Source organism: Bubalus kerabau, chromosome 4, assembly GCF_029407905.1.
Source record: "Bubalus kerabau isolate K-KA32 ecotype Philippines breed swamp buffalo chromosome 4, PCC_UOA_SB_1v2, whole genome shotgun sequence".
Taxonomy (NCBI): domain Eukaryota; kingdom Metazoa; phylum Chordata; class Mammalia; order Artiodactyla; family Bovidae; genus Bubalus; species Bubalus kerabau.
In genome coordinates this window covers 77,467,832-77,483,768 of record NC_073627.1, presented here as the reverse complement: position 1 = coordinate 77,483,768, position 15,937 = coordinate 77,467,832, and the positions used below count along the sequence as shown (strand labels likewise).

Here is a 15,937-nt window from a genome sequence, read left to right as displayed (position 1 = left end):
AATTTCACTTCATAATAAAACTCAGCATCAAAATTTTTCCTTATTTAGGGGCTCTCAGGGGCTCCCAGTGGCTACTGAATGAAATACAATCTCATTATCTCAACATTTAACATATGTTGAGATGTAACATGTTACATATGAACTTCCATCCTAGAGAAGCTGCCCCGCCTCAGACATAACCTTTGCTCATGCAGACTTTCTTCAATTTGAAATGTTGCCTCCTCTCCCCAAATCAGACCTTTGTTCTACTAGTGAAAACCGTGCCCATCCTTTTATGTTATTTGTGAAACTCTGCCCATTTCAGAGTATAAATTTTCCTTTCTGATGATGCATACATCTTTTAATTCCTTTATCTGTGCCTAACCTAGCGGCACTTGGCTTATGGACATGTCCATGCTTTAGTCATGTTGACATCTGTTTTACCTCTTTACCTGGTTAAATGGACTACTTGAAAGCCAAGTATGGGTCTTATTCATCTTCATAAATCATCCTGTAAGAAGATTGTATCTTCCATAAAATGTTTGTGCTCATAATATTTCTGAAGTAAATTAAGGGACTTTGAGAATTCTTTCCAGGTTTTCATGGCAGAAGACCATATATGCTTGGTATGTCTATCCTGACTTTTATGAAGACGCATAAGATCACTGATAATAGCAGTAGCCTTAATATCAAGTATAAGGAAGACCTGCAAAAGTTTGGGTAGCATTTCTCCATTATTAATGAGGAAATAATTAGTAACACCCTCTTAAACTCTTTCTGGACTAGAGCAACTCTGAACTCACTAAAGAAGGTTTGAGAAACACTGACTCTTTCCCACTCTCTGCACCTAATTTCCGGGTTCACAGATCTACATAGTTCATTCTCATGGTCATGGCCCCCAGCAGTATGAGGCTGTCTTGTGAACCAAACCAAATCTGATACTTGTCCTTTTATTGGCTCTCTGCCCTCTTGGCCCTCTGACAGTTCCTCCCTCTCCACATTTATTCAGAGGTGCTCAACATAAAAGGTCCAAAAGCATAGAAGCAGCTTACTGAAGGGAGAATTTTGAGGGGCTTAACTGTATAAGAAAAACCACTATGGTATTAATCTCACCTAAGAAATTATCAAATATTATACAGCCATCATTCTATATTGCTGTGGGTACAGTAAGGTGGGCATTCTGACATACTAAAGGTAGGAATGCAAACAAGGATAATCTTCCTAGAAAGTAATTCACAACATGAAGCAAGACATTTAAATATAGACATAATCTTGGACTTGTCTTCTATGAATTATTAGTAGGAAATAGTCAGATATTGGGATGAAGATTTAAGGCTCCTCTCTCCCAGAGATTAAAGGAGAAGATAAGGAGAAGTGTGTAGAATGTACAGGTCCAGAATGTACAAGAGAAATGAAGAGTCAGGGAGAGGGCAGGATAGAAGGCCTCAAATAATGCAAGTGTATCAGAAGCCAGAGGAGGAGAAGGTTTCCATAAATCATGGTGGTCAGATGTTCAACACTAGAGTGGGATGAAGACTCAATTCAGACCATTGCTGTTGTTCAGTCACTAAGTTGTGCACAACTCTTTGGACCCTATGGACTGCAGCACACCAGGCTTCCCTGTCCTTCACTATCTCCCAAAGTTCGCTCAAACTCATGTCCATTTAGTTGGTAATGGCATTCAACCATATCATTCTCTGTTGCCCCTTTCTCCTCCAGCCCTCAATCTTTTCCAGCACCAGGGTCTTTTCCAAAGAGTCAGCTGTTTGCATCAGGTGGCCAGAGTACTGGAGCTTCATCTTCAGCATCAGTCCTTCCAATGAATATTCAAGGTTGATTTCCTTTAAGATTGACTAGTTTGATCTCCTTTCAGTCCAAGATAGTCTCAAAGGTCTTCTCCAGGACCACAATTCAAAAGCATCAATTCTTCAGCAGTCAGCCTTCTTTATGGTTTAACTCTCACATCTGTACATGACTACTGGAAAAACCAGAACTTTGGCCAAAGGACCTTTGTTGGCAAAGTGATCTCTCTGCTTTTTAATACACTGTGTAGATTTTTCTTCCCTGGTGGCTCAGAGGTTAAAGTGTCTGCCTGCAATGTGGGAGAGCTGGGTTTGACCCCTAGGTCGGGAAGATCCCCTGGAGAAGGAAATGGCAACCCACTCCAGTATTCTTGCCTGGAGAATCCCATGGGCGGAGGAGCCTGGTGGGCTACAGTCCATGGGGTCACAAAGAGTCAGACATGACTTCACTTTCACTTCTAGGTTTGTCAAAGCTTTTCTTCCAAGGAGCAAGCATCTTTTAACTACGTGGCTATAGTCACCATCCACAGGGATTATGGAGCCCAAGAAAAGAAAATGTGACTGTATTCACTTTTTCCCCTTCTATTTGCCATGAAATGATAGGACTAAATGTTATGATCTTACTTCTATGAATACTGAGTTTCAAGCCAGCTTTTTATTCTCCTTTTTAATCTTCATCAAGAGGCTTTTTAGTTTCTCTTTACTTTATGTGAAGTGGTATCACCTGCCTATCTGAGGCTGTTGATATTTCTCCCAGAAATCTTGTTTTCAGCTTGTGATTCATCCAGCCCAGCCTTTCCCATGATATACTCTTTGTAGTAGTTAAATAAGCAGGGTGACAATATACAGCCTTGACATACTCCTTTCCCAATTTGCAACCAGTCTGTTGTTCCATGTCTGGTTCTAACTGCTGCTTCTTGACCTGTCTACAGCTTTCTCAAGAGACAGGTATGTGGTCTAGTATTCCCATCTCTTTAAGAATTTTCCACAGGTTTTTGGGATCTGCACAGTCAAAGGCTTTCACATAGTCAATGAAGCTACAAAAGTAGATTTTTCTGGAATTCCCTTGCTTTCTCTATGATCAAATGAATATTGGCAACTTGATATTGGTTCCTCTGCCTTTTCTAAATCCAGCTTGTACATCTGGAAATTCTCGATTCATGTCTGTTGAAGGCTAGCTTGAAGGATTTTGAGCATAACCTTACTAGCATGTGAAATGAGTGCAATTGTACGGTAGTTTGAACAGTCTTTGGCATTGCCCTTCTTTCAGATTGGAATGAAAACTGACCTTTTCCAGTCCTCTGACCAGTCATTTGGCCACTGCTTAGTTTTCCAAATTTGCTGACATAAGTGCAGCACTTTAACAGCATCATCTTTTCAGATGAATAGCTGAGCTGGAATTCCATCACCTCCACTAGCTTTGTTCATAGTAATGCTTCCTAAGGCCCTACTTCATTTCATACTCCAGATTGTCTGGCTCTAGGGGAGTGACCATATCATCATGGTTATCTGGGTCATTAAGACCTTTTTTGTATAGTTCTGTGTAATCTTGCCACTTCTTCTTAATACCTTCTGCTTCTGTTAGGTCCTTACCATTTCTGCCTTTTATTGTGCCTGTTCTTGAATGAAATACTCCCTTAATATCTCCAATTTTCTTCAAGGTATCTCTAATCTTTCCCCTTCTGTTTTCCTCTGTCTCTTTGCATTGTTCATTTAAGAAGGCCTTCTTATCTCTCCTTGCTATTCTCTGGAACTCTGCATTCAGTTGAGTGTATCTAAGCCTTTCTCCCTTACTTTTCACTTTTCTATCCTCAGTTATTTGTAAAGCTTCCTCACACAACCACTTTGCCTTCTTGCATTTCTTTTTCTTTAGGATGATTTTGATCACTGCCTCCCATACAAGGTTATGAACCTCCATCCATAGTTCTTCAGGCACTCTGGCTACCAAATCTAATCCTTTGAATCTATCCATCACCTCCACTGTATAATCGTAAGGGGTTTTATTTAAGTCATACCTGAATGGTCTAGTGGTTTTCCCTACTTTCTTCAATTTAAGCCTGAATTTTTAATAAGGAGGTGATGATCTGAGCCACAGTCAGGTCCAGGTCTTGCTTTTGCTGACTGTATAGAGTTTCTCCATTTTCAGCTGCAAAGAATATAATCTGATTTCAGCATTGACCAAAAATTATGTTTTTAGTCAATGAGAGGCCAGTTTTCAATAATGGCTGGTGGATTTACTAATTCCTGATTATGCTATTTTCCTGATTATTTATCTATAGATCTTAGCAAGCAGTCAGATACCTTAAGCAGGGCTATTCCTTTGCCATTCAAGGTCTAATGTCACCATAATTAGAAAATTAAACTTTAAAAGCAGAGTCCTGGGTCCTTCCAATTACTGTAGTCATCACAGCTTTCAACAAATAACTTTTGGATCCATTCTTATCCTTAGCTTCTCTCTTTTGTACTTTCCTCCCTTCCCCTCTTCTTTCCTTCCTTCTACAATGTTTATTGAGCACTGGGGAGGGTGCTAAATGCTGAAGACACAGGCAATCAAAAAGCTTTGTTAATTAGCCAAGAGGACTCCATATCTGCACAGGAAGAAGCCATTACACTAGAGTCCTAGTTCAAAGCTGAGTGTTTCAAAACAATGAGCGCCATGAGAGTGTGAAATAGAAGCTGCTAAACCGGTCTGTGGATAAATGAAAGCCTTCATTAAAGAAATGACATTTAAACTGAGACTTGAAAATACATGTGCCTTGTTTATATGCGATTTGGGCCAGGGCTAACACTGTACCCATAACAACTTTATTAATTCTCTGGGTATCTCCATTTCTCCCCTTTGAAAAGAAAACCTTCACTCTTTACCATCTCAGGAGCTTGCTAAAATGCTTTGAGACTAAGCAAGGGTTTAAGAGTTTGGAAAGGACACCACTAACAATTTTTTTTTTTTTTTAAGCAACATCCATACAAATTGTGAAATTATTTGTTCTAGCTCTGTGAAAAATACCATTGGTAGCAAAAGAGACACAGATGTATAGAACAGTCTTTTGGACTCTGTGGGAGAGGGAGAGGGTGGGATGATTTGGGAGAATGGCATTGAAACATGTATAATATCATATAAGAAATGAATCACCAGTCCAGGTTCAATGCAGGATACAGGATGCTTGGGGCTGGTGCACTGGGATGACCCAGAGGGATGGTACAGGGAGGGAGGTGGGAGGGGGGTTCAGGATGGGAACACATGTACACCCGTGGATTCATGTTGATGTATGGCAAAACCAATACAATATTGTAAAGTAATTAGCCTTCAATTAAAAGAAATAAATTTTTTAAAAAAAGCAACATCCATGAAACCAGATGTATCTAGCTTAAACTGAGTGTCCAAAGACTGCTTATAACAAGATTTCACTGGCTCATAAACTCTGAGGAATTTCTGTGCGAATGATAGCAGAAAACTCACAATGGACCTGAAGACAGAAAGAACTAACCAGCAAGTGTATCCAGATACAGATAAACACAAGGTAATTCCCTTTAAAAAAAAAAAATAATGCCAAATGCCATACTGTACAAGTTCTTCATAGAAGTAAATGGTTCTAAATTTTTAGGGAAACAATTTTAGACAATCATTAGTGGTACATGAGTATAGGGCCTTCGATCAAAGCCTAGAATCTCTGTGGGGAAAGGATGGGGACAAAGCTTTGGATGAACTGAAGTATCTCTGTTGGGCAGCCCCAGGATGAGTGGGGATCATGGTTCAGAACAAAATGATGGATTGAGATCAGAGCATTCTCTGAAGTAGCAATTCTTTGTCCATTCCCAATTATGGCTCCAAACATCACCCAATTTCTTTTTTTATAATTAATTTCCCTATAACACTATTTTAATAAATGCTTGAAAAATGAAAATCTGTGTAAGACTGGTAATAGCCACTGAAAGATACATCATTTTATTGACTAGTAAACCTTGTGTTTCTCTGCATCTTTTTGCTTTCAGAAAAAAAATTTAAAGCAAAGCATAGATCACATACATTCAGTGAGGATGAAGATGTGCTTTGGGGAAAGGAGAAAAGCCTAAATTTTAGGGCGATGGATTAAATTTTAAGACATCAGTAAAATTCAAATTTATTTTACTTCCATCCTATAGCCCAGAGGTTCTCAAACTTTCTCACTTTATGACATCCTTAATAGCAAGTAATTTTTTTTATACGATCCCTAAACCCAACAGATCCATTTGCTAGATAGATTTAGACTGCCTAATAGGTCTGACAAATTGGTAGCTTTTTGAAAAACTAGTTCGTAGATTCAAAGAAAGGAATTTTTATTTTATTCTTATTTAATCATAACAACTCATTGACAGAACGTGTGTGACTCTTAGTGACCACAAATTTCCCAAACTGAACTCCAGCAACCACCTCATCATTTCTTGTCCCACACTGATTTTTGAGCGGTACGTCCTTCCCTTGCCACCCCCTCCCCCCAATCCAGTGTACCTAAGAGAGTTCCTGGTACAGAGTGAATGCTCAAAAAGTATTTGTTAAATGAATCAACAGAAGCACTGGAGATAGAAAGACCTGGGTTTCCATCCGGCTTTGCTATAAACCAACTGTATCACCTTGGACTAAACCTTTGTGAGTGTCAGTTTTTATTCTTGTACCAGAGATAATAAAAATGAATGACTCCCTGGATTAGTTTTAATAATTAAGTGAATGATTAAAACAGCACAGTATCTGACACTTGTAACCGCTTAACAAGTGGAAACTTTTTAAATTACTACTGCAGGTTTTTTTTTTTTCTTTCACAGTTGGAAAATATTCTAGAGGGAATATTTTTTAAAATCTGATAAAAATAAATAACTGTAGTCAAAATGCCAAAAGGAAATATAGGATTAGAATTGGATTTAAGGGATTCCTGGAAGCTGAGTTCTAAATGAGAATTCAGAGGTCTGGTGAAAATAGCACAGAAAACCTAGTTTAAATCAGACTTCTGCCTCTTTGCACCTTTTCTGCTACTGAAACTCTCTGACTCTCAGTCTCCCTTTCTATCACATAAAGGAAAATAGTACTTCTGAGAGGGATTCTATCAGGAAAACTGGAAGAAATAGTTTCCTCATCTCCACGGAAAGAAGAGGCTGAACATGCTTGCCTGGTAGAATCCCAAGTCCCAAGGTTGGAGACAGAGCAGGGCCTCTTGCCACCATAAACCACAGTATGAGGAGATAACTGCTAATGAGAATGTCTGCTGAAGGTCCCTATTTATTCCTGACCTAGGCTATATAAAACTTGGCTACTGTATCTATCACAGTTTGCTTTGAAACATATCAACAACTAAGTATTTTTACATAGAAAATAATTTAATATCAAGTATCAGAAAGATTCTTAACTGAATGCAGAGTTCCAGAGAACAGCAAGGTCAGCTAAGAAGGCCTTCTTAAGTGAACAATGCAAAGAAACAGAGGAAAACAACAGCATAGGAAAGACTAGAGATCACATCAAGAAAATTGGAGAGATCAAGGAAACATTTCATGCAAGGATGCACAGGATAAATAATGGAAACAATAAGGATGTAACAGAAGCAGAGGAGATTAAGAGGAGATGGCAAGAATACACAGAAAAACTGTGAAAAAAGGTCTTAATGACCCAGATAACCACAAAGGAGTGGTCACTCAGCTAGAGCCAGACATCCAGGAACATAAAGTCATGGGGGCCTTAGGAAGAATTACTAGGAACAAAGCTAGTGGAGGTGATGGAATTCCAGTTGAGTTATTTCAAATACTAAATGATGACACTGTGAAAGTGCTGCACTCAACATGCTAGTGAATTTGGAAAACTCAGCAGTGGCCACAGGACTGGAAAAGATCAGTTTTCATTCTAATCCCAAACAATCCCAAAGACTGTTCAAACTACCATATGATTGTGTTCATCTCACATGGTAGTAAGGTTATGTTCAAAATCCTTCAAGCTAGGCTTCAGCAGTACCTGAACCAAGAATTTCCAGATGTACAAGCTGAACTTCGAAAAGGCAGAGGAACCAGAGATTAAATTGCTAACATTCGTTGAATCATGGATAAAAAGTGAAAGCTAGTCTTACTGTCATGTCAGACTCTTTGCAATCCCATGGACTGTAGCCTGCCTGGCTCCTCTGTCCATGGAATTCTCCAGGCCAGAATTCTGGAGTGGGTTGCCATTTCCTTCTCCAGGGGATCTTCCCAACCCAGGGATTGAACCCAGGTCTCCTGCACTGCAGGCAGATTCTTTACCAACTGAGCCATAATGGAACTTAGCTAAGGCAAAGGAACCAGAGATTAAATTGCCAATATTCATTGGATCATGGAGAAAACAAGGAAGAGAATTTCAGAAAAACATCTAATTCTGCTTCATTGACTACGTGAAAGCCTTTGGCTTCATGGAGCACAACAAACTGAGGAAAACTCTTAAAGAGATGTGAATACGAGATCACCTTATCCATCTCTTGAGAAACCTGTATTCAGGTCAAGAAGCAACAGTTAGAACTGGACATGGAGCAACTGACTGGTTCAAAATTGGGAAAGGAGTGCAACAAGGCTGTGTATTGTCACACTGCTTATTTAACTTCTATGCAGAGTATGTCATGTGAAACACTGGGCTGGATGAATCACAGGCTGGAATCAACACTGCCAGGAGAAATATCAATAAACTCAGATATGCAGATTATACCACTCTAATGGCAGAAAGTGTGGTGCTGGAGAAGACTCTTGAGAGTCCCTTGGACTACAAGGAGATCCAACCAGTCCATTCTGAAGGAGATCAGCTCTGGGTATTCTTTGGAAGGAATGATGCTAAAGCTGAAACTCCAGTACTTTGGCCACCTCATGCAAAGAATTGACTCATTGGAAAAGACTCTGATGCTGGGAGGGATTGGGGGCAGGAGGAGAAGGGGACGATAGAGGATGAGATGTCTGGATGGCATCACCGACTCGATGGACGTGAGTTTGAGTGAACTCCGGGAGATGGTGATAGACAGGGAGGCCTGGCATCCTGTAGTTCATGGGGTCGCAAAGAGTTGGACATTACTGAGCAACTGAACTGAACTGAACTGAATGGCAGAAAGTAAAAAAAGAACTAAAGAGCCTCTTGATGAGGGTGAAAGAGGAAAGTGAAAAAGTTAACTTGGAACTCAACATTAAAAAAACTAAGATCATGATATCTGGTCCCATCACTTCATAGCAAACAGAATGGGAAAAAGTGGAAGCAGTGACAGATTTTATTTTCTTGGTCTCCAAAATCACTGCAGATGGGGATTTCAGCCATGAAATTAAAAGACACTTGCTGCTTGGAAGGAAAGCTATGACAAACATAGACAGTGTATTAAAAAGCAGAGACATCACTGTGCTGACAAAGTTTGGTATAGTCAAAGCTATGGTTTTTCAAGTAGTCACATGGATGTAAGAGTTGGACCATAAACAAGGCTGAGTGCCAAACTGATGCTTTTGAACTGTTGTGCTGGAGAAGACTCTTGAGGGTCCCTTGAACTGCAAGGAGATCCAACCAGTCAATCCTATGAACATCAACCCTGAATGTTCACTGGAAGGACTGATGCTGAAGCTGAAGTTCCAATACTTTGGCCACCTGATGGGAAGAGCCAACTCACTGGAAAAAACCCTGATTCTGGAAAAGATTGAAGCAAAAGGATAAGGGGGCAGCAGAGGGTGAGATGGTTAGATAGCATCACTGACTTAATGGACATGAATTTGAGCAAACTCCAGGAGATAGTGAAGGACAGATGAGCCTGGCTTGCTGCAGTCCATGAGGTCACAGAGTTGGACAGGACCTAACAGCTGAACAACTACAACAATCAGAGACTCATACAACAACAGCAGGTTGTTGAAAGCAGGAGAGTAAAAGTCATGATCACATTTGCTAGCTTTAAAATGGCTGAATATACAAGAAATGCAGGGAACCACCATCGTGGAATACAGGTGGTCATCCCAAAACTATTGTAGAAACCCCAGAGCTGCTGCCACTGAAGCCCAGGCACCTGCTCACCACCATTTGGGAAGTGCTGGCTCTTTCCCATTCACCTTCCAAACATCATGTGAGAGCTTCCTATAGATGAGAAACCAGAATCTGGTTGGCAAGAAAGTAGAGAAAAGTCATTTCCAGGCTTCTAGCCTCTGCAATACTTCAGAAAATGTAGAAGAGAAGTAATGCTAATGAGAAACCAATACTAAAAGTTAACAGGGCAAGATACAATCAGATATGAAGACAAGAGGGGCAAGCAACGAGACTCAAGGGCAGAGAAGTAGTGGAAAACAGAGCTAAGACTAAACCTCCAGGAATTTTGTTCTGATTATTGGCAATTTCTTCCCTTTAGGAAAAAAGCTGGGGCATAGCCAGAGTGCTGTTGTGGTATGCAGTACAGTTAGGTGACGGACTTCCTAGATGACATGTCTAGCCCTTGTCAGCCTTCCCAGGATCCCTCACCTCCAAGGCAGCCCCTGGGTAAACCTGAGCTCACTGAGACCTTAATTCTGAGTTCATAGCAGCCTCTGGTGGAAGGGGCTGGAGCTAAAATGCATTCAACTATGAGCATTTATCAACTAGGGCCATTTCTGCTGATCCCTGATGTATCAGTATTATGTAAAAGAAGGGAAAAATTAACCTTGCTTCATTTTATGCATTTCCACAGGTATTCTGTTATGACAATCTAGTTTTATTACAATCTAAAATTCCATTTTATAGGCTTGAAGGTACTCTTAACTTTCACCAAATAAAGTTCTTTTCCCTTTTTTCAAGGAAACAATCAATTGTGACAGCTTGCAGTCTCAAAAAACAGCACACCAAGATTTGTATACACCTGTTCTCAGATAAATTATCCATTGTCGTAGCAAATGAAATGTTTGCAAAATTCCTCTGAGGATCTTAGCTTAAAAATCCTGCCAAGTTATTTTTTAATGCTAACCTCAGAAAATGTAGCTGCTTATTGAACTCAACATATGTCTGTCCTCAGGGATAATGAAAGGATCCAGAAAGCAGTTCACTTAGAATGATCCTTATGGTAGACAAGTTCATCGTGGGTGTTCTTTAACAAATATGGGAGGAAAACCTGCTAGCACTTTCGGAAGAATTCATCACACATGAAGAGGTCTAAAACTAAATGTGACGATATTTGAGTTTTGTGTGAAACTATTTTGAACAGAGAATAAAAAAGACAGCAGGATCATTCTTTAAATGGCTTCTAGACTTCTTGATGTCTTGAAACTTCTGTCCCATTGCTTATCTGAAATAACCAGAATTAGGCCTGTGTTTAGTCGCTCAGTTATGTCCAACTCTTTGTGATTCCATGGACTGTACCCCGCTGGCCAGGCTCTTCTGTCCATAGGGATTCTCCAGGCAAGAATACCGGAGTGGATTGCCATACCCTCCTGCAGGGAATCTTCCCAACCCAGGGATCAAACCCAGGTCTCCTGCATTGCAGGCAGATTCTTTACCATCTGAGCCACCAGGGAAGCAACTATTAGGCCTAGTCAAGACAAAAATTAGGCTTATTCAAGACAAAAGAGTCACCCATGATTGAGTAAACTCCTAATGAGCTTCATAGGGTTGTATGTCCCCAACCCCCAAATCCATGGGAATGGGTGCCTTACCAAGTCCCTAGTAATGGGGCAGAAAAATAGTTAAGGTAAGCTGTACAAAGTGTTGGTAAAACACAGGTGTTGAAGGATAAGGGTTATCTAACGGGGTGAAGCTATTCCACTTTCGCCCCTTTTGATGATCTCAGGGTGTAGATACGGTGAGTAACCTTTATCGGTATTAGCAAATTTTCATTTCCAGGCACTGGTCTACATCTATAATCCTTGAAACAAGCCCACCCTATAAGTATCATTACTGTTCATCTCACAGGTGAGAATAGTGAGGCCCAGGGCAATTAAGTGCCCTGCTCCAGAAGGAGTAACACCCAGGCAGCCTGACTCCAGAGGCATGCTTGGAACTCTCAGGACACTTGCCACAAACTGTTAAAGCAAAATGTGCCCACCCACATACTAACAAAAAGTCCTGTATAAATCACTTTCCAACAGAAAATTCCAACTCCTATGCCAAGTACTTGGTAGGAGCTGGTGGGAGGGCAGGAAATCAGGAAATCATGAGTTCTTATCCCAGATGAAATGCAGAAGACTTCTGATAAAATCCATTAGCTTTGAGGCCTGGACCTATATCTACTCATTACTCAGACCACTCTTATTTTCTGATGCACTCAAACTGTTCTCACCTATTTGATCACAAGTAGAACCAGAATATATCAAAGCAAAGGGGATAGTGATTCTACCATTTTCTATGCAGTACTTTTGGGGCCAACTTAACCTATTTTGGGGCTTCCCTGGTGGCTCAGTGGTAAAGAATCCTCATGCAATGCAAGAGACTCAGATTCAATCCCTGGGTCAGGAAGATCCCCTGGAGAAGGAAATGGCAACCCACTCCAGTATTCTTGACTGGGAAATCCCATGGACAGAGGAGCCTGGTGGGCTACAGTCCATGAGGTCACAAAGAGTAGGACATGACTTAGTCACTAAACAACAGCAACCGGTTTTTCCAGAAGTAAATAGACCTTAGAACTACTGAAATATCAAGCTACCCTTTGAGTATGGTAGATGGTAACTCTGGATATCATCCACCTCTCTTTAGCCAGGCAGGATCCCAATTCCATGGCACCTTAGGGGGATGAGATACTAGCTGTATCCTCTTAAAAGCAGGGACTCAACAGTCCTGTGGATGCTCACATCCAAGCAGAAGGACTGAGGACTACAAAGAGAAATAGAATTATGTAACCATTTTCCTTCTAAATTTTTTCATAGAGTTTCAAGCTAAGTGTGAACCTGTCAAGAAAAATGTTCTCTGTATCAATTTTCTCCCATCACATATGCAAAGCTGTTCTTTTAAAAACTCGCTCCCAAAGCTCTTATTTTCAAAACTAACACATCACCGTTGGTTCCTCTCCTCTCCAAGAATTCTCCATGAGCATAACAGGAAAAGCACACAGTCAGACTATACTTTCACATGAAAAATACATCACCCAAGGAAATTATGGAACAATTGGATTGACAGGGACAAAAATAAGACTGAGCCATGATACCAGCTCATCTGTCACAAGTTCTGTTAGCCATCAAGATGAGGGATGTGGGCAAGGAACCAGATACAGACCCCTCCGTGGCATGTTCATTGTTTTTGGCTCATTCACTTTCAACACCTACTCGTGTCCATCTAGAAATCTCTTGAGGAAAATCTCCAAGTGTCCCTGACTGACATCTCTAAAAAGCCTTGAGGCTTAAATCATTAAAAAGCACAGACATTACTTTGCCGACAAAGGTCCGTCTAGTCAAAGCTATGGTTTTTCCAGTGGTCATATACGGATGTGAGAGTTGGGCCACAAAGAAGGCTGAGCAACAAAGAACTGATGCTTTGGAACTGTGGTGTTGGAGAAGACTCTTGAGAGTCCCTTGGACTGCAAGGAGATCAAACCGGTTGATCATAAAGGAAATCAGTCCTGAATAGTCATGGGAAGGACTGATGCTGAAGCTGAAGTTCCAATGCTTGGCCCACCTGATGTGAAGAGCTGCCATTAGAAAAGATGCTGCTGATGCTGGGAAAGATTGAAGGCAGGAGAAGGGGACAACAGAAGATGAGATGGTTTGATGGCATCACTGACTCAATGGACATGAGTTTGAGCAAGCTCCAGGAGATGGTGAAGGGCCAGGAAGCCTGGCATGCCGCAGTCCATGGGATAGCAAAGAGTCAAACACGACTGAGTGACTGAACAACAACAAATAGGACTCAAACACTGGGACTCCTCATCACAGAAGGTTCTGTACAAGGGACGACCATTCTTTATAAACATGAAAATCAAAAATGTAAACATTTTACTCCCATATTCAATAAGGAAATAGTTATGCATCATAAATAATTTTTCATAAAAACATACAATTGATTCAAATAAGTTTCTATGAGCATAATATTTAATTTGAGGTAGAGTCTTAAAGAGGCAATGGTCCCTTTTGTGGCAAGAGATAATTTTGCCTAGCATTTGCTTAAAATAATAAGAAGCAGTAAAAAGTACCATACAATTTACTTAGTGTTTATGAATATACCAGAGAAGATCACTTCTGAATATAGAGTATACTTTCCAAAGTTTTAGCCATTAACTACAGCTGTCTCTCTCTGTCTTACTTCTATTCAGACTCTGAAGATCAGGTTTCTATTATAAATACTGATTCAATGAAACTTTATAATTTATGAAACCTAAGTATTTACAATTCTATCAGCAAAACTGTGTATCTTCAACCTGGTGCCTGTTAGCAAAGAGACGGGTGAGCTGGAAACCAAGAGAGGGAAACCCAGATCACCCTATTTTCTTACCAGATAAAGAATGTTGTTCCTAGACTTTTTGAACAGAAAACAATCTTCCAGATTCTTCTCATTGAAATATAACAGCCTGGTATCATTTCATATCTTTACTCCTATGGAAGGACAATATAGAGGCAAAAACATTTAGGTAAGAAACGTCATTTCCTCACAAAGACAGTTTATAAGCAGGCCAGATTTCAGAAAAACTGGCTCATTAAAAAACATGTTTTTTTTTTTTAATCTGAAGAATTACCATGTAATTAAATTTCCAGTTAGTCTGCTCATGGCCAAAAAAAGAGCAATGTTCTCACATAATTATCATATCCAGGAAGATCCTGGCCTAGTCTCTGGTATCTGATAGGGCCCACACGGGGTCTTATTGATAAGATGGCTCATTATGTGGACCTCGAAAACAAAGAATAAAATCGCAGTGATCTGTGAGACTGAATAAAATTGCCTAAATTGCATCCTGTTATCTTACTGGTGCCTATCTTCTCAAAGCTGCGAGACCACCAGATTCCAGACCTCTGGCTACGTGACCATCCCTTCAGAGAATTTTTCATTGGTGGGGTATAAGAAGGACTCCATCAGAAAGGGAGGACGCTGGTTCCCCTTAAGAGCCAGTCACCCTCTCTTTTCCCTCTAATAAATTTCCCTTTTCTTGCCTGACTGCCCGGCTTGTTCTCTCTTTTTCTGCACTAGTCTTACATTCTGGTGCTGAAACCCTGGAGGGAAGATCCACCACAACTGGGTGGGCTCCTCTCCCGAGCCCACCTCTGGTGGTCCCCTTCTGGGACCTCGCCGAGAAACTGAGACGAGCTCTGGGACGGGACTCTCCACTTGTCTTGCCGGACTGACATCCACACACCGGCCCACATTTCACCCATTGGTTACAAGGGTGAGTGAAATCCCATTCTCTTAGATCCTCTCTCTCTCTTGCCTCATTTCAAAGTCTTAGGGCCCTCGGCCTTGTGCCCCATCTGACTTTGAAACAGGGGACGCCCATTTCAAAACAGACTATTACTCTCTGAGAAAAGTCCTGAGAACGGGGACGCCTTTTCTCTCGGACCTTTCTCCTCGCTTTCTCTCACCCTTGCCTAACCTATTCAGCCTCAATAGGAAAGTCTTAATCCCAGCCCTCAAAATCTACTCCTCTAGGATGCCTTCTCTGAAACCTGAAAGCTTTGGACTTCCAAGGGGAGATAAGACCAAATTGACTTATTTACTATTCTAACACTCTCTGGCCACAATACAAACTTGATAACAGGTCCCAATGGCCAGAAAATGGAACTCTCGATTATAATACTCTAGGGGACCTCGATAACTCCTGCTACCGTGACAGCAAGTGGTTAGAAATCCCTTTATGTTCAGGTTTTCTTCGCTCTCTGCTCTTGACCCTCTCTCTGTGAATCCTGTTCTACTTCTCAAATACCTTTAACCCATTCTGGACCACATCCTCCTAATACAATGTCTCCCGATCCCCGTTCAGGCTTTTCTTCTTCTTCCTTTGACCTTTCCGACCCACGCCCTATTGCTCCCAATCCCCTTGCAGTTGCTCCAGATCCAGTTCCACAACCTCCACCTTATGTACCCCCCTCCCTCCCTCCTTCTCAAGTGCAGGCCTCCCCTGCCCCAGCTCCCAACCCCTCTCCCCAGCCTGTGCCTGAGGTAAGCTCTAAGAGCTCAGCCCCACCCTCTACCCTGAGGGTCCCAACGCTTTACCCTGACCTCTCGAGGTTCCCTCCCAGTACCCAGGCCCGAACAAATTTAAAACAGGAAACTT

At 41.1% G+C, this 15,937-nt stretch overlaps 1 long non-coding RNA gene across 10 annotated transcripts in view; it reads right to left on the bottom strand.

Moving 5' to 3' along the window:
- Positions 1 to 15,937, bottom strand: part of LOC129649869 (uncharacterized) — a 326,398-nt gene that overhangs the window by 27,160 nt on the left and 283,301 nt on the right. For 9 of the 10 annotated variants that reach the window (XR_008713323.1, XR_008713324.1, XR_008713326.1 and 6 more), the window contains one exon: positions 14,167 to 14,267. This is a non-coding gene — a long non-coding RNA (uncharacterized LOC129649869). Of the gene's footprint in view, positions 1 to 14,166; positions 14,268 to 14,407; positions 14,423 to 15,937 lie in introns of those variants that run through there. The other variant, XR_008713332.1, reaches the window with a different exon arrangement.